Here is a 25,938-nt window from a genome sequence, read left to right on the forward strand (position 1 = left end):
ACATCAGTCGCTGCTCAGTTCCCACACACGCACACACACACACACACACACACACACACACACACACACACACACACACACACACACACACACACACACATGGTAGATGCAGGAAAAACCGGAGCTGAGACATACAGGATGACCTAAATTGAGGACAGCTACGCTCGTTATTGTAAGTGCAATGATAAGTTAAAGTCCATTATGTACTTTATCAAACCGTATGAATGCGTGTCTCAGCCCAGGCCAGGATAGGAAATTAACTATCAATGTAGGCTAAAGATCAACAAGCCACTGACACATATGTTCAAATTTGATTAATTCAATAAATTATAATTTTTTGTCTTAAATCCACGAGCCAATTTCATATTATACCAACATTTGCAGCATCCTGAGCCTTTTTAGTAAGGTAATTAGGAAAACTCAGCCCAGAGTAGTTTTATTCTCCCCCCCAAAAAAAAAGTTTCCTTTTTATTTTTAAAGAACTATACAAAAAACTTTCACTGTCTCTTGCAACTTCATTGCAACAAAAATACAAAAGACATCGCAACTTTTATCGTAATTATTTACAAAAGCTCCCGCGAAATCAGGCATTTTGGGCCGCAACAATCTCAAAAAAAGGCCGCGAAATCCTGGGGGACTGACTAATAAAGACTAACAAGGATATCTACATTGGCCTTTTGTTTGCATTTTGAATCCTCAAAAAAAGCAGATGCAAGGTTGTTGCTGGAGAGGCAGTAGCTCAGTCCATAGGGACTTATTAATAAAAGTATCTCTTCTTCTTCTTCTTCTTCTTCTTCTTCTTCTTGTTTGTGTATTAGTGTGTGTAAGTGCCTGTATGCATGCAAACACATTTGAGTGAAAAAAAAGCAGAGAGTCCTTTGTCAGGTTAACAGTTGGTTTATTTTTGGAGCTTCAATTTGTGCTGTAAAATATGTCAAAGCTAAATAAAAATTAAAAAAAAGTGTCAATGTTTATCTTTAGAGACGAGGTTTTAAAGAAGGGCAATCAAAAATGTTTGGGTATTTATGAGTTGTGCCATTCAAAGCAAGCAAATTTCGGAATTATATAGGTATTCAAATTTCTTTTTTAAAGCTTGGTGGAAGAGAAAGGACCAGTTCCTCTCAAGGTTGGTCTGATTGTAGTTGAAGTGGATTGGTGTCCTTGCACTGTCCAGTCCTTGTATTCTCTCTAGTGTTTGTGAAGCTGTATGTGTCAGCAGGTGCGTGATGGTTTGCTTGGTTTGTGTGTGTGTGTGTGTGTGTGTGTGTGTGTGTGTGTGTGTGGTGTGGGTGTGTGTGCGTGTGTGTGTGTGTGTGCACCCATTCATGTGCTTGCATGCAGGTACACACACTGCTATGATCTTGTCACAAGCACAAATAATCACTGTATACCAAGAACTTATGCTAAACATTATTCAAAACATTTTCCACAAATAAAAAGATAAAGAATTGAACTTGTTTAAAAAAAAAACAATTTAAATTGTCAATTGTAAACTTGTCCTTGAGCATTGAGTTCAGAAAAAACATTGTTACATTTCCTCCAAAATATAGCCATGAGGAAAAATGTAAGATCTTTACACCACCTGAGCACCAGAACGAAGTTCACCAGCCTTTAGTCACTGAAAATACATCATAACCTTTATTCAATTACTACAATGCAGGATTTTCCCTGGATGTTTTTGAGACAAAGGTGGCAAGGGCTGGAAAACATGTGAGGCATGCCACAGTTAGTGCATGCACCATTAGAATGTGTCCATGTAAGAATCAATATTATCTACATCCACACTACTACATTTTTATTTTAAAACAGCGTTTTAAATCATAACACATCTAACCATTTTAGAACTAATCTCCGTCCATACTAACGCATACATACAACGCATATCACAGATGATCATTCACTGATAACGCTGGACATGGGAATGTCACAAATCGCTCAAATACAGTTTTTCTCAGTCGCTTTGGTGCATTTCTCACATCACTATTTACATTTGCACAACAGTTAATGTAGTTCTCAAAACAATTAGTACAAACTGCAAAACCTAGTTGATAACCTGCAAAAGTGTGTCACTTGCTCAAAATGGATAGCTCATTCCTCAAAAGCAAGTATTCATGTCAATGAAAGTGTCAGTGTCATCAAGATGAAAAGTCCTGACACCATTGTTTATGAACAAGATAGTCAAATGGCTTTGTCATGTTTTCTTTATGACAATTTACTCTGTAAATGTTTTCCAATGCAACAAAGTCAGATCTTGGTGACACTACCTGAAAATGCTCAAGACAGCACTATATACTATTTGCACAGCCATTTGAAAAATTCAGTAAAGTTACACATTTAGTGAGGTAAATGAGTACAAGACACTGAATATGTATGTTTCACATTTTTACTGCATATGCTCTTTGCAATTCTAATTTGTTCACAGCATTGTGCAAAAGAAAAAATATACCCTTATTTATAACAAACATAAACTCCCTTTGGGTACAGCTGTGCACAACGGTAAACAATATTGCAGTACATATTTGAACTGAACATACAACATACATAGTACTGTAATCATTCATGAACATTCAGACGTTCATCATTCACTGATAACGCTGGACATGGGAATGTCACAAATCGCTCAAATACAGTTTTTCTCAGTCGCTTTGGTGCATTTCTCACATCACTATTTACATTTGCACAACAGTTAGTTCAACCTCCACAACATTTAGTCATTTGTGCACATCATAGTAGCAGTTTCTCATTCCTTCCAACAAATTGCAAATGCTTTTGGACATGCATCAATTGCCTTCATACAACTCTCTGCTGTTTTATAACATTACATTTTACATTTAGACGTACAGCTTTACTGCATCACACATTTAGTGTATTGTAGTGTACAGTAGTGTTACAGTAAAGATTTGCCATATTTACTGTAATTTTACTCAGCACCACACAGGATTGCAAGACAACAGAGGTGCAGAGGTGGAAGAGGGCGTATTTTTACTCCGCAACAAGAGGAAGTAATTTGTGCAATGGTGATTGCAAACAATGCCATAAGGTTGAGAGAGATACAAAGTGCTGTTATAGAGGATGACAACGTCTTTGGGAATATTGAATCTGTTTCAGTCGCTACAATTGACAGAGTGCTCAGGAGGAATGAAATGCGCATGAAACAATTGTACAATGTGCCATTTGAACGGAACAGCGACAGAGTGAAGGAGATCCGTCACCAGTATGTACAGGTAAAACATGTATGTGTTCTATGCATATTCTAATGTTCAGTGCTGTAAACTGTTTACTTTGTGTAGTGTCATGCACTACACTTACATGACAGTTCTGTGTATGTGTATTCACAGTGCATACTGTACAATATGTTGTCCAAAATGCATTATGTTACACGGGAAAAGTTGTTATAGTTTTTCTCACTCCCTCTTCTGTAATAAAGCATGTACTGGAGCTGGAGGCCAGGGAACCGCTGCACACATTCATATACCTTGATGAGGCGGGTTTCAATCTGGCAAAAGGTAGAAGACGTGGAAGGAATCGCATTGGACAGAGAGCAACCATTGATGTCCCAGGCCAACGAGGAGGGAATATTACTATGTGTGCCGCCATCTCAGAAAACGGCGTCCTCACCCATATCCCCCGTCTTGCTCCATACAACACACAACATCTGCTGACTTTTTTAGACACTCTTTACAGGGACATAATCCCTGAGAATGAGAGGAGTCTAACTGGAGACCATCTGAACAAGCATGTTGTTGTTTTGGATAACGTGCATTTTCACCACTCAGATGTCGTCAGACAGTGGTTTGCAGCACATAATAGGATGCTGGTGGAATATCTCCCTCCCTACTCACCATTCCTAAATCCAATAGAGGAGTTTTTCTCTTCCTGGAGGTGGAAGGTATATGACCGGCATCCACATATCCAAATGGCCCTGCTAGCGGCCATGGATGTATGGAGCCAGGACAGTGACAGTAACCTGTAGTATTGAAAATAAAAATTGGCACTGAAACAACAAATATTGGAACTGAAAAATGTTGAACTGAAATATAAAACACAAACATCAAAAAGTATTAATCTCACAATGCTATTATTTTATTTGACATTTGTTTGGATTATGATAGGTTTTTCAATGCCAATCTACATTTTTTCTTGATGTCTGACTTTTTTCAGTGACGTTTTTTTTTTTTACGCTGTCAGGATTTTTACAATGTCACTGGTTTTCAGTTTCAACTTTCTGTCACTGTTTTGGCGTAGGGAGGAGGGGCCTGAGAGGAGGGACAAAGGGGTGTGGTTTACAGGTAATTTGCATAGGCTACTGGGAGAGACCGCACCTCCACAGGCATCCTCACCGATCCATGTGTTATAACCACACACCACCGCAATGGCTTCCACAAGTTCACCTGGAACCTCCAAATCTATGTAAGTCTGTTTATTTCTGCCATTTTATTTCACGTAGAAGCAGGCTGGTTTACTGTTAACTTTAAATGTAGGCCTAATCTGTGCTGTTTTGACAGAGGTTAGAACTGTTCTCTTAATACATCCATGGTTAGCACACGTCAGCTAACGTGTGGCTAATTATAGATAAGTCTCCCGCCGGGGATGTCAATCTATCTTTTATAATCTAGTATTTATAATAACAGTAATTCCTGTCCTTTAGGAGTACTAAGGCCAGTGTTACTGCTGGTGCACGGAGGTTTGACTCGCTTGCATTTCTCATTAGCTCCGTCCATGGATGTCTTAAGAGAACGAGCTCAGCTCTCTCTACCTGTCGCTAACACTGGCACGGAGCGTTAACGCCCTCCCCCATAACTATCCTCCAATCACAAGTTAGCACACGTTCAGCTAACTTGTGGCTAATTGTAGTAAGTCTCCCGTTGAACAAGCGCTAACGCTAGCTAATACCACATCAGCTAGCCCACTTGGGGGTTTAAAGTGATATTAATAGTGCACTGATGAGTCAGTCTTTAAGAGGGTCGCCTGCTAAATCCCTCCAACAGTCTGCATTTATTTTGTACCCACTATATATTTGTACCACGCCTCCAGAGGGACCTTGACACTTTACCAGACTTCTCCAGGACCCTGTGCAGCTTCAAAATGTTCAATTAAACCTTTTTTTCAATTTTGTTTTGGATGTTTATTATGGCCATATGTGCGTAACCAATTAAATGCACCCCTAAAGTGTGCATTTAATTTACAAAAAGTAATTGTTTAGTGAAGTATTCTAAAAGCAACTTCAGTCTTTTAACATTACTTGTCAATTACAGGATATACAAGATCTTTTCTTGGAGGGGGACCATGACAGAGTGACAGAAGAGTCTGCCAGTGGAGTACTTTTACCACCCATCCAGTGCCCTCTGAGGCCGCAGACTGTGGCAGAACTGAGGGCAGCCAATGGCGGATAGCTTTGCATGACTGCACTTAACTATGTGATTCTTTACACATAAACATGGCAGGACAACACAGGAAAAACATTTTGTTTGTTATTTTAAAATGACAAATACCACTACTACTTTATATGTAGTACTGATTTTAATCCTTAACAGTTTTTGAAATGACATGCATTTACAGTATGGACTCCAGCAAAACAGTTAAATCTATACATTTTCAGTGAATAATAAATAAATATATTCAAGTAAGAATTTGACTCTATTTCATAACAAATTACAGTAAATGCAATGATAATGCATATGAGGGTTAATGTGTACTGGCCTATGCGAAAGGGTACAAGTCCCATTTCATGACTAAAAACAGTGTAAGTGTAAATAGTCAAAATCCACAGGCTGACGTTGCAGAACTTCTTGAAGCCTTTTCAGCAGTCTCTCTATAAGCTGCCTCCCAGTCGAAGGTGCCTGTAATTATACACAACTTAGTGAAATCGGATGAGAAATGTAAAGGTTATGCCTTTAAGCCAGAAATACTACAGACATAGTTTTGTCTCTAATATCAGTTTAACAGTTATAAAATATTGTACTGGACTGTTTACATGATAATGTTAACTTATGTTCAGCTAAGGCAGTTTTTCAGTAACTGTGTTTTCACAGTTTTAGGAGATGTCAGTAAACGCGCGTGCTGGTGTGATTTGCCTAGAAACCTGTCAGTCAGCAGCTATACTTGTGATTGGAGGATAGTTATGGGGGAGGGCGTTAACGCTCCGTGCCAGTGTTAGCGACAGGTAGAGAGAGCTGAGCTCGTTCTCTTAAGACATCCATGACGGAGCTAATGAGAGATGCAAGCGAGTCAAGCCTCGTGCACCAGCAGTAACACTGGCCTTAGGACTCCTAAAGGACAGGAATTACTGTTATTATAAATACTACATTATAAAAAAAAGATTGACATCCCCGGCGGGAGACTTATCTATAATTAGCCACACGTTAGCTGACGTGTGCTAACCATGGATGTATTAAGAGAACAGTTCTAACCTCTGTCAAAACAGCACAGATTAGGCCTACATTTAAAGTTAACAGTAAACCAGCCTGCTTCTACGTGAAATAAAATGGCAGAAATAAACAGACTTACATAGATTTGGAGGTTCCAGGTGAACTTGTGGAAGCCATTGCGGTGGTGTGTGGTTATAACACATGGATCGGTGAGGATGCCTGTGGAGGTGCGGTCTCTCCCAGTAGCCTATGCAAATTACCTGTAAACCACGCCCCTTTGTCCCTCCTCTCAGGCCCCTCCTCCCTACGCCAAAACAGTGACAGAAAGTTGAAACTGAAAACCAGTGACATTGTAAAAATCCTGACAGCGTAAAAAAAAAAAACGTCACTGAAAAAAGTCAGACATCAAGAAAAAATGTAGATTGGCATTGAAAAACCTATCATAATCCAAACAAATGTCAAAGTGAAATAAAATAATAGCATTGTGAGATACTTTTTGATGTTTGTGTTTTATATTTCAGTTCAACATTTTTCAGTTCCAATATTTGTTGTTTCAATGCCAATTTTTATTTTCAATACTACAGGTTACTGTCCTGGCTCCATATGGATGCAGCATGTGATGACATCACAGCAGAGTCCTGCAGAGGGTGGATTCACCACTCGAGGAGATACTTTCCTTGCTGCATTGTAAGAGATGATATTCGCTGTGATGTAGATGAAAATATGTGGCCAGACAGAGAGGAACGTCTGAATGTTCATGAATGATTACAATACTATGTATGTTGTATGTTCAGTTCAAATATGTACTGCAATATTGTTTACCGTTGTGCACAGCTGTACCCAAAGGGAGTTTATGTTTGTTATAAATAAGGGTATATTTTTTCTTTTGCACAATGCTGTGAACCAATTAGAATTGCAAAGAGCATATGCAGTAAAAATGTGAAACATACATATTCAGTGTCTTGTACTCATTTACCTCACTAAATGTGTAACTTTACTGAATTTTTCAAATGGCTGTGCAAATAGTATATAGTGCTGTCTTGAGCATTTTCAGGTAGTGTCACCAAGATCTGACTTTGTTGCATTGGAAAACATTTACAGAGTAAATTGTCATAAAGAAAACATGACAAAGCCATTTGACTATCTTGTTCATAAACAATGGTGTCAGGACTTTTCATCTTGATGACACTGACACTTTCATTGACATGAATACTTGCTTTTGAGGAATGACCTATCCATTTTGAGCAAGTGACACACTTTTGCAGGTTATCAACTAGGTTTTGCAGTTTGTACTAATTGTTTTGAGAACTACATTAACTGTTGTGCAAATGTAAATAGTGATGTGAGAAATGCACCAAAGCGACTGAGAAAAACTGTAATAGCTTGCCTTCTGTGCAAACCAGAATTTACCTGCACAACAGCTGCTAACATCGACAACAGGGTCAGAAATGCGGCTAGGGCTGTTCCCAAATCTGATTTGAATCAGATTTGGCTTTTATTAACGCACAGCAGATGTGAGTAGGTCGTAAAATTAGCACCCATAGATAGATAGCTAGATAGATAGATAGATAGATAGATAGATACTGAATCGAAAATCGATTTTAAATCGGAAATTGATGAAGTGTTTTCTGCAGAGTATACACAGCATCCCATCAGGCGTGTGCATGAGCAAGCAATGGCTTTTGGGCCATGTTAGGTCAAAGCCACTTGCTCTGTGCTTCCTGTGCTGACTATTAAATATGAAAAAGAACAAAAACAGAATTAACCTAATTTTTACCTATTAGGCTATGCCTTAATATTTTATTGACTTGTACAGTATAATCACTCACCCTTCTCTGGCTTTTATCCTGAATGGTCTCATCTGGCTGGCTGGTTTATTAAGAAAGTGTTGGACCATAGGAGACATTGACAGTGTATCAAACTTCCCCATATTGAGTTATTGTCCTACCTAAAAGATGTTAAAATAGCCTATTATAGCCTATAATACCCTGCAATGTTGACAGGGGGCTCTTGAAGGAGGAGCAAGGCTACATTCCTAACTGTTAAAATGACATTAATTCACCAAGAGCATCCATTATCCTATTTATTAAGAAAGACAATGGCCAGAGTGAATTTTATACATCTGGTAAAAAAGAAGAAGCCTTTTAATAAACTTCCAGTGAGTCAGAACCACAAAATCTCTTCTGTAATACAATGTACATAGGGGACAGTTTAAGTGATGCACATATCGTTTTCAATGTCGCCCTAAGGGTTCGGTGGGTGAGAGGGACTGAGAGGGTGGAGCTGTGTGTGTGTGTGTGTGTGTGTGGTGTGTGTGTGTGTGTGTGTGTGTGTGTGTGTGTGTGTGTGTGTGTGTGTGGTGTGTGTCAGGAAACAGGATGGCTTCAGAAGATTTATTACTGCTTGATCAGGTTGCAGTGAGTTACTGCTGTTACCCCCCACCCCTCCTCCTCTGCCCAGGGGCCAGGGTGGTATATCAGCCACTATATGACACATGCACACACGCATACATACTCACACACACATACACACACGCACACATACTCACACACACATACACACGCATGTACACACACATAGCAGAGCAGTATATCAGCTTGTCTGTGACAGGCTCTGTGTGTGTCTCCCCCATCATCTGGCCATTAGACAGTAATGGCTGGGAGAGGAGAGTAGGGTTTCCCTGTGGGCTCAATACAACAGCATTTATTACACACAACAGAAGCACCATCCTGGCCCTGCCACTCACTGGAGAGACAGAGGAGGAGGAGGGAGAGAGGAAGAAAACTACAGGCAGTGATAAAGGGGGGAGGGGGGAGTGTGGAGGATAGGTGGTGTGTCAGGAGTTCAGGGAAACTTTGGGTACTCTCTTGTTTAGTGTGTATCCATGTCTGGTTGCTGCTTGTGCGGTTGAAGAGAGACTGTAACTTTTGACAGAAGAAATAACACAATCGGAATGATTTATACCCCTGTTCAATAGACCTTTTCACAGCAGACACATTTACTTGCCACAGTAGGAAAAGCAGAGGGTTTTTCATTCATTGTATTATTTACACCTGTGCTTTTCCTATTATGACATAAGCCCATGAAAAAGGCCTACTCAATGCACTCAGGGGGTTTGCTAAAATTAGCAAACTTAAAGATATACTTTTTAATTTCAATCAGGCTCTGTGTCATCTTTGTGTGGGCAGTGTGTTTAGATGAACGTTGTTTGGCTTCCCTGCGTGGCGCCAGTGATCGGAGCTCGGACAAGCCAAGGTCTGCCGAGATCGGCCAGATGACGCGAAACAACGGACCTCCATGGCGCGTTTTCTCGTCATCAGGCAGATCTTGGCAGACCTCGGCTGCTCTGCTCAGCTGGGAGCTCCATGCACTGTGGCAACGGAGGGAAGCCGAACACAGTTCAGCTATACGCACACTGTCCACACTGCCCAAACAACCATGACATAGAGCTGGATTTAAATCAGCAATATATCTATTTAAGATAGATTAGATAGGTATTGCTGTGTAACTGACTTTACTGTGCAGGTGTGTTGACTTTTTGACTCTTCCCTTGCGCTCCTCTTGTACTATGTCACAGATAAACATTTCAGTGGTTTAACTGCATAATCAGATCAAGAAGTAAACCCATTGTACCCGACCAGGAGAGATGGTGAGGTTTTGAAGCAATACTTTTTAGGAAATATTCTTATTTGTTTTCTTTCACAGAGTGAGATGAGGAGATCACGTCTGTGCGTTAACTACAGAGTTGGACTCAGGATGTGGTTAGCCTAGTTTAACCTCCAAATTGGAGGCAGGGGAAACAGCTAGCCTGGCACTGTTCAAAACTTTAAAAATACACCTACCAATTCTTATAAAGCTATTTTATTTACTGTATCCTGTCCTCTCTCCCCAACATATTATTTAGTCAGCTTTTAAGGTGTTGGTTGGCACATTTTTAATACCAGGCAAAGCTAGCACTGTACTTAACGCACAGATGATATTGATGTTCTCATCTCACTTTCCAAAGAAAGCAAATAAGCACATTTCCCAAAATGTTGAACTATTCCATTAAAGCAACTTGAAGACAATCTCGGGGAATTAAGGAAAATTAAATAAAAAATAAAAAAATAAAGTTGGATAGTTCAGTCAGGGAAATGAGGGTGAAAACTGAATGTTTACACAAAAGAAAAAGACCATAAAGACAAAAGTATATGAAATAATAGAACATAGCAAATTTGATGACAGATAATAAATTCCTTCCTGTGCTCCTGATACCGCTCAGGTTCCCCTGAGCGAGCCTCCTCTGTAACCCCCACAGCAGGATTAGGAGGCGTGAAAAAGAAGGGTTTCACATGCGGGACACAGGGATGTACATCATGTTAGCATTGCACAAAACATGTACGAATGGGCTGTAATTCCCTAGTTTAAGTCCCTTATTTCCATTTTGTCATGTCTGAGCGCCTGTCATGCTTTTGAACAAACATTGACATAATTAAAATGCAAATGCAGTTTGGTGGTGGAGGAGACAGAGAGAGATCTCTAAGCTGATATGCACACAGATACAGAAGCACAGAAAAAGAAACACATGCACAAACACACAAAAACCCTTATCCGATATAGCAAACGTTGATAAAGGTTTAGAACAAATTCGCTGTTTGAGCAGAAAACTATTGAGGACCGCGTAAGTGGGTTTTTGTGCACTGTTGTGTATGTCTGTATGTGTATGTGTATGTACGTATACACACACACACGCACACACACACACACACACACACACACACACACACACACAATATACAGGGCTCCGTGGGCTTCGGGCTCCCCAGCCCCTGGCCTTTATTAAGAGCAGTTGTTTGATGAGAAAAGGAGCCGGCCTTCACTCCAGGGCCCGGCAGAAGCCTGGGGAGTGGGTAAGTGGGTTAACCCAGAGGCCCAGACAAAGCCAGAGGAATGGATAAGTGGGTCACCCGCCCTCAACTGAACACTCAAAGGATCCACTCTGACTCCTCTCCCTTTTATTATTAGAGCTGGTCTAATGTGTGAAGGGACCTCAGGAAGGAACACAGCACTCATCTCAGCATGAGCGAGTCAGCTCGTGTGTATGGGGTGTATGGGTATGTGCATGCATGTGTGTATGTGTTCTTGCAACTAAAGCACAGAAAATGCACTGGTCCTTGAAGACACTGAGAAATTAGAAGTACCAAGTTCAAGGCAGCTACGGGAAGATAGTGCTGCTATAGTGTGAACACAGGAAAAACGGATACAGAAGAGTAGTGGCATCTCATGTGAATGATCCTTACACCTTGGCCACAATGGGGCAATACATGTTAAGAAAATGTGGTCCAGAAAGCCCATTCGGATGCGGCCATTCATAAGATGCTTTGTAGCATGGCTTGCCCTTCTCACTCTCTCCCAACACTTCCTTCTGTATCTCCAATGTCAACTGTCTAACAAAGGCAAAAGATGTCAAAGTTTGAAAATAATAATAATTTTTGTTACTTTGAGCAAGGCAATTCTGCGATTTTACTGATCCTAAAAGGTTTGATATAAGGTCAAGAATGTGGGTCTGGAAAAGTTATGGAATTATCAAACTGAATCTGTACACTGTAACACTGCATACTTTCTTCTAGGGCCGGGACGATATGCTTTTGTCAAAACAAAAGTTGAATAATACACTTCTAGATATGATTTATTATGAGACATTACTTAAAACTAATTGTTTTCTAAGAAGAATGCACATCACATGTCAGTCTGACATTTATTTCATTTGTAAAGAAGTATGTAACATGTATTTCCTGCATTTTCTGCTTTCGGTCTGTTTTGCTGGAAACGCATATAATGTAGTCTCCGTCAATGGTACCATATGAACAAAAAATATTTAGGTTAATCATTGATTAAAAAAAAAAAATAAAATTACATGAATCAATTTTTTCCCACTCCTACTTTCTTAATGACAAATTTAAAGCAACTTCTTGATATTTGGATATTGGTATTGTAACTAGCTTATAACACTAGTTTTCTAATAAGAAATGTTGTTGTGCTGGAAAGATAAAGCCAAGGATAACGCTTGTCTTAAATATAGTTATAATTTGATTTTTTTTATTGTATTAAAGTTTAAAAGCGTGCATTTATCTTTCCTGAAACCTTTCAGTCATTACTGTACGGTGGCCCTGAAGTGCAAATCACAACAGCAAATAGAAAAACACAACGGCAAATCATAAAACACAATGGCAAATAGGAAAACACGATAGCAAATATGAAAACACTTCAACGAATCATAAAACACAACGTCATTAACTTCTATCGGAAAAGGTAGGGCCTATCTAGCAGAGGACAGACGCTTTTTCTGTGTTTTTCACCTCATCTTCCTGTTAAAAGACAGACAGTCCGTCTGTCCAATCAGGACGGTCCGTCCTCTGCTAGATAGGCCCTACCTTTTCCGATAGAAGTTAATGCCGTTGTGTTTTATGATTTGTTGAAGTGTTTTCCTATTTGCTGTCGTGTTTTCCTATTTGCCATCGTGTTTTCCTATTTGCCGTTTTGTTTTCCTATTTGCCATTGTGTTTTATGATTTGTTGAAATGTTTTCCTATTTTAAGATTTGCTTTTGCGTTTTTCTATTTGCTGTTGTGATTTGCACTTCAGGGCCACCAAACTTACATTGTGCATCAAAACAAAGCAACTTAACAGATATTTTGGCAAGGTGATAGTTGACACAAAAATGGGGAAAATTTCGTTTTTACATTTTTACTTTCCTTTTTCATGTAAGAACATTTTGGGGAAATAAATATTAAACATACATAACATTGACAAACATTACTTCAGATTTAAGCGCCACCTATGGGTTGCTAATGACCACTGCTTTAACTATCCAATTGCTATTGCATTATCTCAATAGCAGCGGACCCCCAGTACAAGTATTGTGCAATGTAGAACACATCCAGGAAGTAAAGCTACACTACTACAACAGTGCAAAGACTTCACCACAACATGGTGCAGCACTGTGCACAATATACACACACACACACACACACACACACACACACACACACACACACACACACAAACACACAAGCACATACTTTGGTGGGGAGATCAGCAGGAGGATCAAGTGTGAACTCTCTTGTGTCATGGAAAGAGCTTTGATGAAGAACACAAACAGAGAAACCACACCAACATAAAACACACACGCACACAGACCAATTCACTAATTGACCCCTAACTGTAATTATGTTCTCACCACAATCTCAATAAGATTTACTTTTATTCATCTGGTTACTCATCTGGTAGCATCTAGTTTCCTGTCATTTGTTAGGCGTTGCAAGATTAATGAATGACTTTTACTCCACTAATTTTGACTGACATCCAACATGCATACACACACATACGCATAGACAGAGTTCCCACTTAAACAAACAGAGTGGGTCTTTGTATTCCGCTGCACATCACCACAACACAGATCAACAGTCCCTGAGGTAACGGCCAAAATAAAGATCTCATTACTTTACTCTCTCTCTATCTCTCTGTCTTCCTCTCTCTCCATGGCTTGTCAGCTCCCAGACCCTGACGTCTCCTTTCATGTTGGCCAGACCTCTGAGAGGAGCTGAGAGATGCTGAGAGGCGCGGAGATCCTCCCAGGGCTTTGAGCAGCGTTTGATTCCTGCTAGATAATAGCTGGTTCACTGTCAGCCCCAGGATGATCAGTTAAATCCTTAATCACTGCCTGTCCACTTGCATGACAGTTATTTTAGGGCTCTTTTCTGGACCTTCTCTTTTCTCTTTCCAGCTCTCCACCTCTCTCCCTGCCTCCCTCCAGTGAAAAGAAATCCCACAACAGAAGCAACACAAAACAGCATGCTGTGGACGGGTTTAGGGATGGAGGGATAGGAGTAGGGCTGGTTATCCAATTCAATACTTTTTAGGCACCGACCGAATTTTAAAAGTATAGGGTATCGAAAAATGCCTCACCATTCAATACCCAATTTCATTACCTAAAGAGTCAATCTCATCAGCGTCAGTGAGTCAGTTAGATCTAACAATGCAGCTGTTGGCTGTCTAATGTCAAACGCTAAGAGACACGCAGGAAAAACTTTACGTTACACACAGAACGTAGTAGTAGTAGGAGCCGAAAAATAAATAAAAAGATTTGTGCCGTAATGTTGAAATTTCTTTTTCCATCCATCCATCTTCATCCGCTTATCCAGGGTCGGGTCGCGGGGGCAGCAGCTCCAGCAGGGGACCCCAAACTTCCCTTTTTGTTTTATAAAATTAGTATCGAAAAAGGAATCGTTTAAGAACCGGTATCGAAGTCACTGTATTGGTAGCAGTACCGGTATTGAAATTTTTTTAACGATACCCAGCTCTAAATAGGAGGTCAGAGGGGGTTGGAGGCAGCTTCATTTCTGCAAGGCGTATATATGTGTTGTTTATAATATGTTGGGAGACTATAGCGCCTTCTTTCTGCATGAAGAGGATAAAGGAAGAACAGAGACAGGTGAAGGCAGAGAGGGGTTGGCACCAAAAGGGGAAAAGGAGTAAAGACGGCTGCAGAGACCAAACTGAGAGGAACTTGTCTTTGACCTGTCAGCATGAAGACAAAAAGAAGGAGGACACGCTCTCCTTCTTCTCCACTCTCCTGTAGCCTACCTGTCTGTTTTTAAAGGACATTCAAAGCCGGGCAGAGATACAGTGAAGGCATCGTCTGTCAGCCTGTCCTGTAAAGGTGTCATGGGCTGAACGGGGAGATGAGCGTTCGATGTTCATGTCCAATCCAGGGCCTTGATCAAAGCTGCTCCACAGCCAGGTGCTGCCACTGCTGACAGCCTCACCTCCATCCCCACCCCCCTCTGTCTGGAGGATGGAGGGTATTTCATTTTGACAAAGACAGAAGTTTGGGGGTCGGCGTAGGGTTGGTGGGGGATACTTAACAGTTTGACTACAGAGGAATCACAGAAAGTTTTGGACAGCATGGACATTGACGTTGTTGAGTGGGTGCTAAGTTATCAGATTGATGAAGTTCCCATAACCTGAAAGGCAGAGCTTCAGGGTTACAGTTTTTCAAGCTGCACTTTAAGTAAGTTCAGAGGTATGGGATCAAATCATGAGTCATGCATGAAGTACATCAGTTTAACAGTCACTACGGATTTATGTAGAGAATTGGTTAGGACATAACTTGGCTTGTTGAGATCTTTCAGTTTTGAGATGGTTTTAAAGTGCCCATATTATGAAAAAAACACTTTCTGGTATTTGGGGTGTTCTTTTGTGTCTCTGGTGCTTCCACACACATACAAACTTTGAAAAAAATCCATCCATGCTGTTTTGAGTGAGATACGGTTTCTGAATGTGTCCTGCCTTCAGTCTCCTAGTGAGCTGTTCAAAATCGGCTCGGACTGTGATGTCACAATCCGAAATGAGCTGGCTAACCGCAACCGTTAGCTCGTAGCGTTAGCATTAGCATGCTAACGCTAATGCTAACACTAGCATGGTACCTCGTTCTCAATAGCAAAGCACTGCTACAACACACACAAGTTCACCATAATCTACAAAAGAACTACTTACATGTGTGCCCTCATTTAGAAGTCTCCCAGCTAATCCTGCATTGTAACGGACTGAAGTTGGAGAAACATTACTTCTATGGAGCTAGCTAGCTGACATGATCTACATCTGAGCTACTGAGCATGTGCGAGTGCAATCAAAGATAGTACAGAAGAAGAAAAGAGGTCTCACTCTGTAGCTAAAACAGAAACCAGGTGAAAAGAGGATCTGCAGCAGTGAGAGAGAGCTGTGCAGTACAACAAAAATATGGTGTTTTTTGAAAATTAAACCATGTAAACCTATTCTGGTACAACCTTAAAATACAATTATGAACCTGAAAATGAGTATAATATGGGTGCTTTAATGTTAAGCAGATAGTTTTTTGTTTTTGTTTAAAGATTATTTTTAGGCCTTTATTTTCATAGGATAGCTGAAGACATGAAAGGGGAAGAAAAGGGGAATGACATGCAGCAAATGGCCTGGCTCGGAATTGAAACTGCGGCCACTGCGGCAAGGACAGGGCCTCTGTACATGGGGCGCACGCTCAACCAGGAGAGCTACCCAGGTGCCCTGCAGATTGTTTTTTTAAAGAAGTTGAAAAGTGTAAGACATTGTGACTCATGTCAAATATTAAATTGGCGTTCTGACCTGACACCAATGGTATGGATTTGATTTGACCCTGACTTGGAGTTATACATTTAGATTAATTCTTGAGTTTATTCTTGTAGTTTGGGCCGTCATCATTTCTATCAGTTATTATAATATTGTGCTCAACAAATGAATTGCTGAGCTCTCTGAACGGGGTAGCATTGCTTAAAATAATTCAGATGGGACAAGGAACACAAGCTAAATTCTCTCACTCGCTTCCTTCCTCTTTTTTTCCCCTCATGCACACCACTGTCTGTGTGTACAGAATGACGGTATTGTGGCTATGCTGTAAAAGGCAGACCATACTCCATTGCCTCATTTCCAAAAGTCTCACCCTTTGACCCCCTCCCCCCCAATTCTGACTAGCGGCACTTTGCTGTAAGTCACAGGGAGCCTTTCAGCCAATAGAATCAGAGCGCAGCTGGAGGTCGGAGGGTCACAGACACGCCATGTATGGAATTCCATACAGCCAGAGAGGTCAGAGGTCACGCTCAATCACAGTCAGCACAGAGCAAAGAATCAAGAGGCTCCTACAGCCACAACACCACGACAGGGAGAAAGAGACACAGAGGAGAACAAATGAAAACAGGAGGAGAATGTTTTAAAAGATTATATAATTATATTTGTTCTGCCATTCTTACTCATAAATCACTAAGGTAGACATAGTCTTACAATCAGCCAGTTAGACCATAAGCTGACTGAAAAGGTGAAAACTTTCTTCCTCCGGGGATGATGGAAGAGCGCTGCTTTTTATCAGTTTGTGGACCTGATTCCCATGAACTCTTTGCGACTTCAAACTAATTCAAGTCAAGAAATCAGTTCAACACAGGCAGCTGTCTGCCCACAACACTAGCTCAGTTTGATAGGAATATTTTTGAGCGCCGTCTCAGGTAGTGCACCTGAATCTCATTCTATGTATAATGCAATGACAATAAAGGAATTTTATCTTTTCTTATCTTATCTTTGTCTAGTGCGTATATCTCATTGGACGGCTTCCTTTACCTAAGCGCAGGTTGCCAGAACATAACAGTGATGCAAGCTCATTGTTACCTGCTGACAGAAGAGGATGAGGACAACTTTGAAGAACATGTTGAGGGTTGAGTGGACATCTATGGGCTGAAATATGTGCCACCAGAAACTGAATTTGAAACCTTTATATTTGAATTCAACTCTCTATATATCATCACAATTAGTTCTCACAATTCAAATTCAGTTCTCAAAATTCAATTTCAAGTTACTGTGACAGACATCCGGTTGGTTGAAGGATGAAGGAAGAGCAATCGAGCGCAGATCGATAGATAGAGTTCAGTGGCGGTGGTCACGCGGCTCACGGCAGTCTCTGGGTCAAGGCAAGGCAAGCACTTCTTCCTCGTTTCATGGCGGGTACTGTGCTCCAAAACGTAGGTGCTGATTGGCCGAAGAGGAGTCCTGTGTATCTGCGCCACTGAATTTAAATTTTTTTTCTACTTTTGGATCTCACACTTTCCTATATGCCATTTTATTGTGCTCCTTCTGTCATTGATGACTGGCAGTATGAATGTGTGCATAGGCTATGTTTTTTGTACTGTAGAAACTGAATTGCCCTTCGGGGGTGAATAAAGCTATCTGTATCTGTAATTGTATCTGTTTTTCCAACACTTTTGTGATGTTTGCAGTATTCTTCCTTATTACTATTTCTAAATCAAAATCTAAACAGGTGTGCTTAACATAGCATTGTTTATGATGATTGTATTAAGTACAGTAGGTGTTTGGCTGTGTTTGATGTGTCCCACTAGTTTTTTCTCACCGCTGACCCATCAGGTCAGAAGCTGCTCTGTTACCTTGATATACAAATTAAGCACGGCTGCATATGTCTGACAGAGTGCTGTGTGAGTTTAAAAGTTTAAAAAAGTGTGTGTGTGTGTGTTTGTGTGTGTGTGTGTGTGTGTGTGTGTGTGTGTGTGTGTGTGTGTGTGTGTGTGTGTGTGTGTGTGTGTGTATTTCTAAGTCTGTGAAGGGTCCCAGAGGTGCCCTAGCTGCCTAAGCCACTTCTGCAGATCTGTTGAAAGATCATCAAGAGACCTTTCCCTAATCTATGGGTGTGAGAGTGTGCGTGTGCGTGTGCGTGCGCGTGTGCGTGTGCGTGTGCGTGTGTTGTGTGTGTATTGTCTCTGTGGAAGCATGCTGGCTGTGTCTGCTGCTTAACACTCACTTTCATCACGCACACGCTCAGAAGTGACAGTCCCTGTCTCTACAAAGGGATTTAGAATATTACCAAGAGACCTGCCATCTCTTTCTCTCTCACACACACACACACACAAACATGTAGAAATACCAGCACAAAGCTTGCTACAAAGGGATTCATGATGTCACCCAGAGACGTAACTTAGTTCCACATTATTTCCCATTATTCCTCCTAATGAATCTTAAAACAAGATAGCAGCTGTTAAATTACTCTCCTCTTCAATTTTCTCCACTCTCCTCACCTCTCCTCATCTTTATTTCCTGTCATCCATGGCAAATCCACCCTACACCCCATTCCCTATTGACACATATCCCCAGAACGCACATGCAAACACCAGGCCCACAAAGGCCTAAGCGCCTAAGCTAACAACCGATACACAAAAACACAACAACAAAGCAGTTGTTGTCAGGTTGTTAAGTCCCTGCCACTGTTTCCAAGGGTCGGGGATATGGCAAGCAGACAGAAAGAGGGAGAACAGGATGAGATGGGCTTTGGAGAATAAAAGACGGCTAATCCCTGCATTTGGATATGAGAAACGCAGGCCCGCAGGAGAACGCATCAAAGCCAGCGCTAAATTAGCCTACATACAGACAGTGAGAGGAGGAGAGAAGAGACAGAGGAGAGAGAGAGAGAGAGAGAGAGAGGCCGGTGATTTGAGACAGTGTGAGAGGAGCAGGGAGAGGTAGTCTCCTAGGGCCCAGATTAGCAACACACACTCATTATTTCTCCGGCATTGCTGTTGCACACAAACACACATGCACACCCACAGCCATGCACACAGATTAGAAACATACACTTATTATTCTGTCTCAGTGGGACGCTAAACCCTAAAATCCAGCACGCTTGCTGGGAGCACTTGCACAGAGACTGACTAACAGAGTAACGGGGCCCAACACTGCCTTTGTAGCAGGCAATTAGGACTAGATGAGTGTGCTGGTTTATTCAGCTCCACAAGTGGAACTATCCAAAGCACATTAAATAAGGAAGTTAGGTAGATAGCGCAGGATGGGACGCCTCTTGTGTGTGTGTGTGTGTGTGTGTGTGTGTGTGTGTGTGTGTGTGTGTGTGTGTGTGTGTGTGTGTGTGTGTGTGTGCGTATGCGTGTGTGTGTGTGTGTGTGAGAGAGAGAGAGAGAAAGGAGTTGAGAGAGCGTAGAGGGAGAGATGGAGGGAGTGATAAAATAGAGCAAACAGACAACTTTCAAATTCTTGATTAGGCTGACGAGTAAGGGAAAAAAAATAACATTCAAGAGAATACAGCTAAATAGATTTTGCAATATCTGAATGAGAAAAGTTATGTCAATCAAGATGCTGATTAGGCATGTCAGACAAACTATACAGTTGAGTTCTGGTAACTGAAACATCAGGGGTTATAAGCACGCACTACGTAACTTCTTCAAGCTCTCTCCTACAATGACATGCAACAGGGCTTACCTGGCTGAATGAGAAGATATAGAGAGGTGATACCTGTGCACACAACAGCTGCTTCCATCAATACATAATTACATCAGTCGAGAAAAACTGTGCAGAAATGATTTTGCTGTAGACCACAAGTTGATTCAGCTTATTTCAATTTAATAAGCATGCTAGCCTCAGGGTTTATTAGCATTATGTGACTGACAATGTTTTTGCCATGATTACTTTCTGTCTGAAGCCTTATAGCTCTTTCCAAATGAAGCAGGATGCTCTTTTTTAAGCACTAGTACAGTTTGGAATGGGAAGATTGCTTGGCCTGTGGTATTGCTGTTTCTCTAGAACCATTGTAGGCCTACCCCAAAATTACTTACAGAAGGACTCCAAAGCACTTACTATGCAACCACACTAGCCTACTACTGACTTACTGTGTACTTCTAATTCAGAGGGAAACATTGTACTACATTTACCTGACAGAGAATGTTGCAGATTGAGATTTTACTAACAAAATATAACAATTCAAATGTGGAGTAATCACAGACATTTGACTCATGGCACTGCACCATGCGCCACCTAATCCAGCCAGTCATGAGAGCCAATCAGCAAAACCAGAACCGGACCAAGTAGCCTACAGAAACAAACTCACACTCACAAAAACAGAGTGTGAGTGTGTGTGTTGCTTGAGAGGGGGAGATAAAAGGTGGAAGGCAATGCAAATAAAGTTTTTGTTTAACTACATTTTAGTGTCGTCTTTTTTGTCAACGATGTTGCATGTAGAGAGTCAGGGCTAGATTTATCAAGCCGTTTGCGCCTGTTTCCAGGCGCTAACTGGTCGCAAAGACGGACGTAACCGATGCGGGCTATTTACAAACAGGGCGCACTTGGGTAAAATCGCAGATTGCCTGCCACATGAGTGAGAAGAGACAAGTTGCGCTTTCAATATGCGTTCGTGGGAAGGTCGTGGGGAAAGTGGGAGTTCCACCCAAAAAGGTGGGAGAATAAGCGCAAAGTGCACCTAATTATATTTTCCGTGGTATTTACAAAGACTGTCAGTAAGAGCGCGCCTCTATTCTGTGGGGGAAATCCTCCGCCTCTTAAAAGCAGGTCTAAACTAGCCGCAGTCGAGTTTCCTTGTAGACCTTTATGCCGCTGGTGAAATGGCAACAGTAATTTAGTTCAAGCCTGTGGCAGCAGTTCCAAATAATTTGTTTAGTGCCATGCAATAAAAAATACCTTTTCACAAGTTCAGTGGGTGTATTTTCCAAAAGAATGCTTTAATTCTGAAAAATAAAGTTGGTCCCCCACGAAACTCATGCAATGTCTTTTAATATTATTTCTTAGATATGTAGGCTACATACCAAGAAAATTCATGAATATTAACTGAGATACCCCATTAAGTTGTGAGCAGTAGGCCTACGTGTGCTCTTGGCAAAATTGTGTCTAATCTGTCTGTGTCTATGTCTGACCTGGGCTGGCACATGTTCACGTTAAAAAGCTTGTGCGTGCACGAGCACTACGGTCACGCGCAAAGTGTCCCGGTTTTAGTTCCAGGAAATCTGGTCACCCTACATTATTATCGTTAATGAATTTAAAACTTCAGCGGAAGTGTTTATTTCCAAACAGGCTTAGTGGCTTGACGGTTAATGTTGAAGTATGGATTTGCCCACGGTAATGGAGCTCAGCATAAATTCTTGCAGGAAGACTTCTAAACTTAATCACATTTCTCTCTCTTCTAAAACTGAACAGCTGGTAGAGGCGTTCGCTTTTATTTTAACTAATCAGAAGCGGCCTTGAATTTCACGAGCCAATCACAGCTTGACTTCCCTGTTTTAAGCATGTCTCTCTCTGCTGCTCAGCTGTCATTACAGGCTAAGAGCACAACCCTCCTCCTCCCCTTGCTCCTCCGGTCTTCATCTTGGACGGCTCCTGATTCCTCCTCCGGCAAGACTGCTGTCGGTTCCTCGGTTCGGTCTTCGGGTTCCTCACACCACCATCAGTGTCTAGACTCCATCGGGGGATCAGCTTCTGGCTTTCTAACCCCATAAATATATATCATTTCATAATGATGGAGTCTAATCTCCAAAGAATGTACATGTCCTATCATGCATTCGTACAATAAATCTTTGCATATCTGCAACGAAGTCTCTCCTGATTGAAATGTTATTAGTGTTATAGCCTATGTTAGCAGCACACCTTAACAACTGGACCCAGGGTGAGTCTGAATGAGGAAGAGACCTATCTTTGCCTGTCAGCTCCGAGATGACGTTATGTTCTGCTGCGTGCTTAGAAGTTGTAAATTTACAACTGAGCTAAAACGGCAGTTGTCAGAGCAAGTTTTAGAGTGCCTTTGTGCATCTTAACAGACACAAAATGCAATTAAAATGTCTGTGCAACATGAACAGGGCCCTTACGTGACAACAAGATGCGTTTTCAACTCAGACATTGTTTTAATTCTCCTACCCTGTCTAGATTCTGCTGGTAGCTAGCTCGCCCTGTTAGCTGCGAGCTGCTATCCTCCTTTAAATTATTGAAATTGGATTTCCATCAGTGGTGTTGGAAAATTACCTAAACTTTTTTGGGGCTTATTTTAACATTGTGATGATTTGTGTGACAAATAGCAAACCTTAATAACGCCATAATCCACAAACCACTGCAACAACAAGCACGTTCCAGCCGTGTGCATCACTTTTTAGTGTCAACTGGAAACCATTTCCGTTCTGTTGTGAGCTTCTTGAAGTGCTAGTTCTAAGTGCATGTGTCATTAGATTGATGTTTTTGTGTGTTGTCTAGTTGGTGAAGATGTTTCTTCATTTGCTTGTGTTATGTGTATTTGTGTGTGCTTTCTTAATTTGCAGTGTGCTGAGCTCTCAGGGCCACTGTATAAAAGGTATTTTTTTAAGTTATCATCGAGTCATATTATCAAGTTATCATGGGGATGCAGTGTCTAATGCAATGATCCTGGGGACATGATCTCAAAAATGAAAAATGTTTACTTATTGTTTGCCTCATGGATAAAAGAGGAAAGATGTAGAACATTGCAGTGGCTGAAAGGGAAGATTTCTTGCCTTGCTTAAAAAAAGAAAAGCTAGTTTAAAAAAAAAAGAAGCTTTATAAGTTTTGTTGAATTTGTCACAATTTCCTGTGTGAAGTACATAAGGTATGTAGGGTATCTGATATCATATAGGAGGAGAACTGTAAATTGAATTGTTGTATTGTAAAGTACTGTGTCGCTGCAGATACAATTCAAGATTATGTGCAGAAAAGTCTTTTTGCACATATTATGCTGTAGCTAATGTTAAGAAATATCTTTAATCATAACTTAATCACATGAAAAAAAAACTGTGAATTGAGTTTTCATTGTTTATCTGTGTAATTCCTAACCTATGATAAAATAATCCCCTGTTTTATCTGTGTCCTTCTCCTTCCTCTTCCTCATCTCCTTTATCTTCTTCGTCTTCTCCTCAGATGGTAGTGGTCCATGCTGAAAGCTGCCATGTTACCTAGCAGGTTGTTCTGCCTTCCTCCCTCAGTCAGGCATGCACACACGCGCACACAGACACACAGACACACGCACACACGCACAGACACACACACACACACACACACACACACACACATACACACAGTAGCAATTATGGCAATCAGCAAGCCGACCCAATTAGTGTTTCCTGCTTGTTAAGCCCTAGGGGTTGGCTGCCCGACCACCTCACTTTGCATAACTTAATCTGCAATGACAGGGTGTGACACCCAGACTTCTGACCCTACCAGCAGCTTGTGTGTGTACGTGTGTGTTCATCTGTGAGTGTATGTGTGAGAACCTACTAGTTGTCCAACCCATGTGTGGTTACAATTTAAATTCACCAAATTGCTCCCAGGCTAGGCCAGCCTGAGCCCAGCCTGTGAGTTCTGGTTCCAGGGGAGGAGCACTCTATCTGGGAGTGATTCTGGAGCTGCCTCCCTTCTCCTGTGGGTTTCTCCTCTGTCTGAGCTGGTTAAAGGCTGATGGACAACTCTGTTAATATGCAGCTTGTGAGGAGAGGCAAAACATGGTCTTTTCTGCGGTCCATGATACACATCACCTGCGAATGCGCACGGACACACGGACACACACACACACACACACACACACACACACACACACACACACACACACACACACACACACTGTACTCACACTCATCCACTGTGTGTAGGTAGAGACTGAAGAAGAAAACCTCCTACTGCCATGTTCAAACTCAGCTCCTCTAAGCAAGTGCCACGATAGTACTTTTGTTTTTATGGTCAAACACTTCATGTTATGAAGTGTACCAAAGGCCCTCCCCTTCTCCCCTTCTCAGTGAGTGGTTGCCCCGTGACACATGTTGCTAGGCATTAAACCTGACAGAAACCATGGTTACTGAACACAAAAGAACTATTGTGGAGGTGTGTTTGATCTCAGTGTGTGTGTGTGTGTGTGTGTGTGTGTGTGTGTGTGCGTGCGGCGTGCGTGCGTGCGTGCGTGCGTGTGTGTGTGTGTTTGAACTCAGTGTGAACTGCATGGAGTCTGTGGAAGCTTTCTGCAAGGGGAACAAAAGCACAGCGGAGTGTGGCCATCACCCTGATTGCAGAGAGAAGGAAGCAAAACAACAACTTATATCTCCTTCAGCTCTCCGAGTTTCTCTCCTCTCCCTCTTTTTAATTCTGTTTTGCTTTCTTTCGTGCCTTGACTAATTGTTTTTTGTTGGGTTTTTTTCTTCTTCTTGAGTTCAAAACTGGCAGAAGCGAGGAAAGCGTAGCGGGGTGTGTTTTGTACGAGTATCTCTCTGGTGCCTATTCCATTAAAGGCAGACTGATAAACAGGCTAGGATAATTAAAGGGGAGTGATAAATAGTGCTGCCTTAATTAAAGGGGAGTGATGAGGACACGTGTCGAAATGTTTTGTTAGCGGGCCGACGGACAGATGAAGGAGGAGAGTAATTGCTTTGGATTAATTATTTGGATACGGGCGGCGAGAGGGTACACACATCTCTTGAGGGCTCTTTCAGTATAGAGGGATGGAGAGGAGGGGGAGATGAGGAAGAATGGAGAGTAGAAGGCTGGTTTCTAGGAAAGATTCACTGGCATGCATCTGTCTCCAAGCCAAGAACCGTACAAACATGAACATCATCCACGAGGGAGAGACAGAGGAGAAAATATGAATTTAAGCCATGTTTACTTTGGTATTTTCATCTTTATTCATCTTGGGAAAGTTGTCTGAGTAAAGGCGCTGACACACCAACCCGATTATCGGCCGTCGCCCGTCGGACAGTCTGGCAAGGTCGGTGATGACCCAAGTCTGCCTGGTGTGTTCCGAGCCGTCGTCAGTCGGAGGAGACGTCAGCGTTCATTTGGGCCAATTTGAGTTGTTGAATCGGCCAGTGGGCAGTCGGACTCAATGACCAATTACCGGACATGACGAACGGGATGAGCGTGACGAACACCTCTCAAAATCTGACTGCAACTGCATGGTCTATTTCTCGCTTAAAATGTTTTCAGAAACACGTTTCGGTGAACTATTAACGTAAAATACAAGATCGTATTCCGAACGAGCCGCCATTATGGTCTGGCTTTTAAATTTGGGAGAAACCAGATCCACGCGACACGTTCGTCCAATCAGCTGCTGGTTTTAATTTTTTGGGCGACAATACAGATTAGCGCTACCTGCTGTTACGTATTACGTCTCGCGCACGCGCAGAATGCAGCTCAAGTCGGCGTTGCTTCGTTGTGTTCCGAGGCACTTTTTTGACCAACTCGGG

The 25,938-nt window shown here is 41.6% G+C and overlaps 2 long non-coding RNA genes across 2 annotated transcripts; one reads left to right on the plus strand and one right to left on the minus strand.

The window, feature by feature from the left end:
- Positions 1-4,257: 4,257 nt before the first annotated feature.
- Positions 4,258-5,627, plus strand: LOC120556887. Its single transcript, XR_005638907.1, has 2 exons — positions 4,258-4,410; positions 5,256-5,627. It is a non-coding gene; the product is annotated as an uncharacterized LOC120556887 (long non-coding RNA).
- On the minus strand, positions 5,502-6,722 carry LOC120556886. The gene is made up of 2 exons (XR_005638906.1): positions 6,508-6,722; positions 5,502-5,840 (listed from the first exon to the last, which is right to left on the minus strand). It is a non-coding gene; the product is annotated as an uncharacterized LOC120556886 (long non-coding RNA).
- Positions 6,723-25,938: the final 19,216 nt, after the last annotated feature.

This window comes from Perca fluviatilis, chromosome 4 (assembly GCF_010015445.1).
Source record: "Perca fluviatilis chromosome 4, GENO_Pfluv_1.0, whole genome shotgun sequence".
Taxonomy (NCBI): domain Eukaryota; kingdom Metazoa; phylum Chordata; class Actinopteri; order Perciformes; family Percidae; genus Perca; species Perca fluviatilis.